Source organism: Pelobates fuscus, chromosome 3 (assembly GCF_036172605.1).
Source record: "Pelobates fuscus isolate aPelFus1 chromosome 3, aPelFus1.pri, whole genome shotgun sequence".
In the NCBI taxonomy this organism is placed as follows: domain Eukaryota; kingdom Metazoa; phylum Chordata; class Amphibia; order Anura; family Pelobatidae; genus Pelobates; species Pelobates fuscus.
Genome location: NC_086319.1, coordinates 77052906 through 77058905, shown reverse-complemented (window position 1 = coordinate 77058905; position 6000 = coordinate 77052906).

The window sequence follows — 6000 nt, the reverse complement described above, 5'->3', positions numbered from 1 at the left end:
CATTTACACACATTGCCTCACACACATACACTGCCCACCCATACACACACAGCCCCCCATACTAACATTGCCACACACATACACAGCCCCCTCATACACACATTGCCCCACACACCCTACACATTCACACACTACACCCACTCACACACACTGAACCTTTCACACACACTGCACCCCTTACACATTGCACCACTGCTCCTATACCCTACTACAGCCTCATATCCCAGCAGACCCCAGGTAAGTTGTCAAACTGTTCTTAAACGGTTTGACTACTTACTCTGGGAGGGGGGCCCGGCCCTCCTGGCACCATAACGACTACACAGAGCAGTAGTGGTTATTGTGCATGGATTATTTCTTTAAATAATCTACAAGTGCCCCAGTAGCCAGCAAGCCAGCCAGCCCACAGGCCAGCCAGCCAGCCAGCCAGCCAGCCCACAGGCTGGCCAGTAGCCAGCCAGCCAGCCCACAGGCCACCAGTTAGGCTTACAGCCAGCAAGCCCACAGCCTGCCAACCGCAGCCAGCAAGCCACAGCCTGCCAGCCAGCAAGCCACAGCCAGCAAGCCACAGCCTGCCAGCCGCAGCCAGCAAGCCCACAGCCTGCCAGTCGCAGCCAGCAAGCCCACAGCCTGCCGGCAGTAGCCAGCAAGCCCACAGCCTGCCAGCCACAGCCAGTAAGCCCACAGCCTTCCAGCAAGCCCACAGACTGCCAGCAACAGTAATTAAGGTAAGAGGAGCCAACTTGGCCTAGGTATCAGCGAGCTATGTTGTGTTGCTATATTGTGAATAGGAACCAGAGTGTTGGAGACCCCCCTCCAGGCCCCATTAGACTCCATTGTAGTCTCTAATGGGACCTGGAGGAAATTCTTTCTAACACACTCTCTAAAGGACACTGAGATAGCCTCTGCTAGAATGCTCCCCCCCCCCCTCCATGGCCCATTAGCCCTCAATTGTAGTCTCTACTGGGGCGTGGAGGCGACTGTTTCCAGCAGGGACGCTGAGATGGCCTCTGTTAGAAAGACCCCCTTCCAAGCCTATTAGACTCCATTGTAGTCTCTAATAGGGCCAGATGGGATTCTTTCTAACACACACTCTAAAGGACACTGAGATAGCCTCTGCTAGAAAGACCCCCCTCCATGGCCCATTAGCCCTCAATTGTAGTCTCTACTGGGGCCTTGAAGGGATTATTGCACTTTTGTTCCTTGTGTCTAAAGATTGTGTAGGGTGTGGCTGGAGGCGGGACATGGGTGGCGCTTGCTGCGGAGTATAGGTGGGGCCTGTAAGGGGGCCCTTGATTTATTTTGCCCGGGGGCCCTGAGGGTTCTCAGTCCGCCCCTGATAATACACACACATGCAGACGGATAAATACATGCACAATGACGGATGAATATATGCACAGGCTGCTGAATACATACAAATGCTGCAGAAGACAAACACACATACTGCTGAATACACACAGACAGAAGTGAGGTGTGTTTGTTTGAGGGGTACATTGTGTGTGTGTGATGAGTGCTGTGTGTGAGGGGTTCCGTGTGTGTGTGTGAGTGAGAGGTTTGCTGTGTTTGAGGGATGCTCAGTGTGTATGTAAGGGGTGCAGTGTGTGTGTGTGTGTGTGTGTGAAAGGGGGGTGCTGTGTGTGGGGGGGTTGTGCATAAGGAATAAGGGATTTTTGATTTTTCTTATTTTTATTTAAAAAAAATGTAAAAGCTTCAGGTCCCCCCTTCTTTCCTTTGGGACACTGCTAGCCCTGGTGGTCCGGTGGTGAATACTATAGTGCTTTATCCTGCAGCTCCTCTGGTTGCAGACTGTCTTCACTCTTCCCACTCTACCTCCCTCTAACTAACTAAGGACCTTTGGGCCGGTGAGGGAGATCTTTGATCTCCTCATCGGCCTGAGTGGGCCCAAAGCAAGTCATTAGGGCCGGCTCTCCGTGAGCTGGCAGGGGAGATCAAAAGATCTCCCCTGTCTTCTTGGAAAAATGGGCAACACTGTGGGGCCTTTATGCTTTTGGAGCCCCCAGGCAAGTGCCCAGTGTGTCCATACAGAAAGACGGTCCTGTATAGATCATCGCCCTGAGGTCTCACTGCTAAATTCTCTGCCATTTAGGAGTTAAATATTGTGTATGCAGCCCTAGGCTCACCACTGTCAATGTGACTTACACAGCCTTCTTAAACACTTCCTGTAAAGAGTAATCTAATGTTTACACTTCCTTTATTGCAAATTATGTTTAAGTTAGAATTTCTAATCGCCTGCTCTGTTAATAGCTTGCTAGACTCTGCAGGAGCCTCCTTTATGTAATTAAAGTACAATTTACAGAGCAGGAGATAAAAACTATTTTGTTTTCATGCAGGCTTTGTGAGTCACAGCCAGGGGAGGTGTGACTAGAGTTGCATAAACAGAAACAAAATGTATTTAAAGGGATACTAAAAGGGCCAGGAATACAAAAGCCCCCGAAGTGACTCTCTGAGCCAATCACAATGCTTGTTAAGACCTGGAGTGGTTATGGTACTGCGGTCTTCTATTCCTTTCCCAATAGCTGAGCATAAGTGATTATAACTGCAGTCAGGAGGTAGAGGAATAGTGTAGAATATTCCCCAAGCATGAGCCTAGACTTCATGAAGGGTGTAACAGGAATAACTTTTATTGATGCCACACTGGCTTTTATGAGAATCCTCCTGCAAGAGGACCTCCCACAGTAAACAACGACAATAACCAATCAGCATACAGATTTACAGTAACACCCTCCCTCTCTCTGCCTGGGAGATATTGAGATAAGTTGAGGAATAACCCAATTATCTCCAGGCAGAGGGCACACAACTTTCCCAAAAATTAGAACACCCCTTTTTACAACAGGTATCCCCCACATATCCCCTGATTGCCCCGATCTGGGGCACCAACATATTCAAATTTCACCCAGATCGGTTCAGGGGTTCCCAAAAAGTATGGAAGTCATAAGTTACCGACCACACACGAGTCTCCTGTCCAAAACAGTTCCACAAATTCAGCGTGTGCGGTCGGTCAATTCAGTAAATGGTATAAAAATGAATAAAGTCCCGAATGGATCCTCCTGGCTCATAGGAGCGATTGCTCCCCTTGTTCTCCTGGCAGTTTGCCAACTAAAGGAAGCAGGCGATCGTATGTTTCAGCGGCAGGGCCGGACTGGGAATTAAAAGCAGCCCTGGAAAAAAAGTATTTACCAGCCCCATAATGCGTTGCGCCAGCATAGTGTGCAGATACAGAGTTAGAAAAGATAACTTAAAATTAAAAATTATTACTCCAACGTGGAAAAAAAGCACATATAAGCTTAAAAAAAAAACAAGAGTGCAGATTTATTTTAAGCAGACGTGCCTTTGCATGTAATCAATGTTTCAGTCCAACTACCATGACATATTAAGGGAATCTTGGTAATGGGACTGAAATGGTGAATGTATGTAGGGCACAACTGTGAAAAATTGACGTTCTCTTGTTTATTTCGAAGTCCTGTGGGTGCGCTCTTCACTTTAAATATGTTATTGTGCTGGAGTATGCACCTAGCAACAAGACTCGGCCAATATCTGCTCATTACATATGGTACATATTAATGACATTACTCTGTTTGTTATGCATATATAAATGTACATTAATATATGTGTAAATATTAAAGGCATAATTATTTATATATATATATATATATATATCTTTCTGTCTCTCTTGTGTCTCTTTCTCTCTCTCTCTTGTGTCTTTCTCTCTCTCTCTCTCGTGTCTCTCTCTCTTGTCTCTCTCTCTCATGTCTCTTTCTCTCTCTCTCTGTGTCTCTTTCTCTCTCTCTCTCTGTCTCTTTCTCTCTTGTGTCTCTTTCTCTCTCTGTGTCTCTTTCTCTCTCTGTGTCTCTTTCTCTCTTGTGTCTCTTTCTCTCTCTCTTGTGTGTGTCTCTCTCTCTCTGTGTCGCTTTCTCTCTCTCTTTCTGTGTCTCTTTCTCTCTTGTGTCTCTTTCTCTCTCTCTTTCTGTGTCTCTTTCTCTCTCTTTCTGTGTCTCTTTCTCTCTCTCTTTCTGTGTCTCTTTCTCTCTCTCTTTCTGTGTCTTTTTCTCTCTCTCTTTCTGTGTCTCTTTCTCTCTCTCTTTCTGTGTCTCTTTCTCACCTTTCTCCTATCCCCCCCCCCAATTTACCTGAGAGGAGTCAGGGGACCGGCCGTGTTCCACGCTGGAGCTGCCAGGCTGCAGCCTCGCCGGTCCGGTGACACTCTTCATGCTGAGGACTTAAGGAGGAGGGAGCATGCCTCGCTACCAAGCTCCCTCGCGGTTCCCACAATTCACAGCAGCTGCTGTGAATTGTGGGAACCGCGAGGGAGCATGGTAGAGAGACATGCTCCCTCCTCCTTCAGTCCTCAGCATTAGGAGTGCTGGCGAGGCTGCGGCCCGGCTGCTCCAGCGTGGAACACGGCCGGCCCCCTCTAAGTGTGTCACCAGATGCCGCGGCCCACCGGGAAATTTCCCTGTATCCCGGTGGGCCAGTCCGGCCCTGTTCAGCGGTGGTTCGGGAGGTCGAGTGTCTGATTTTAGCTCCAGACACTCGACGACCAAGTCCCGCTGCCTCCTTTTCATGCAAACAAGATGGCCGTCCGGAGAGCGCTTATTAGATGGTTCTTTTGAAGTTAATGAGCCAGGAGGGTGGTCGGTGTTCGGTAGTTTTAAACTGCCGAACCAATAAATCCAAAATAAACTAAATGTTGCAGAAAAGCACTTGTCTCTCTCTCTTGTCTCTCTCTCTCATGTCTCTTTCTCTCTCTCTCTGTGTCTCTTTCTCTCTCTCTCTCTGTCTCTTTCTCTCTTGTGTCTCTTTCTCTCTCTGTGTCTCTTTCTCTCTCTGTGTCTCTTTCTCTCTTGTGTCTCTTTCTCTCTCTCTTGTGTGTGTCTCTCTCTCTCTGTGTCGCTTTCTCTCTCTCTTTCTGTGTCTCTTTCTCTCTTGTGTCTCTTTCTCTCTCTCTTTCTGTGTCTTTTTCTCTCTCTCTTTCTGTGTCTCTTTCTCTCTCTCTTTCTGTGTCTCTTTCTCACCTTTCTCCTATCCCCCCCCCCAATTTACCTGAGAGGAGTCAGGGGACCGGCCGTGTTCCACGCTGGAGCTGCCAGGCTGCAGCCTCACCGGTCCGGTGACACTCTTCATGCTGAGGACTTAAGGAGGAGGGAGCATGCCTCGCTACCAAGCTCCCTCGCGGTTCCCACAATTCACAGCAGCTGCTGTGAATTGTGGGAACCGCGAGGGAGCATGGTAGAGAGACATGCTCCCTCCTCCTTCAGTCCTCAGCATTAGGAGTGCTGGCGAGGCTGCGGCCCGGCTGCTCCAGCGTGGAACACGGCCGGCCCCCTCTAAGTGTGTCACCGGACCGGCCACCCGGTGGCACATACCTGCACAGGCCCCAGATGCCGCGGCCCACCGGGAAATTTCCCTGTATCCCGGTGGGCCAGTCCGGCCCTGTTCAGCGGTGGTTCGGGAGGTCGAGTGTCTGATTTTAGCTCCAGACACTCGACGACCAAGTCCCGCTGCCTCCTTTTCATGCAAACAAGATGGCCGTCCGGAGAGCGCTTAATAGATGGTTCTTTTGAAGTTAATGAGCCAGGAGGGTGGTCGGTGTTCGGTAGTTTTAAACTGCCGAACCAATAAATCCAAAATAAACTAAATGTTGCAGAAAAGCACGAACACAGAAGAAAATGCTGAAACTCAGTCTATTTTCTTCGCAATGCTTTCCTATAGAATTGGGTGAAACTGTCAAATGTGCAACACTGCCCCAGGAAGCACCTCTTGCAGTCATCTGATCAGTGGCCAGTGGAGGTATCACTAGGCTGTAATGTAAACACTGCATTTTCTCTGAAAAGACTGTGTTTACTGCAAAAAGTCAAAAGGAAATGATTCTACTCACCAGACCAAATACAATAAGCTGTAGTTGTTCTGGTGACTACACTGTCCCTTAAATTATAATTATATGGGTGTGGCAAACTCCCCTTTTTACCTGAGTTTGCCACAAGG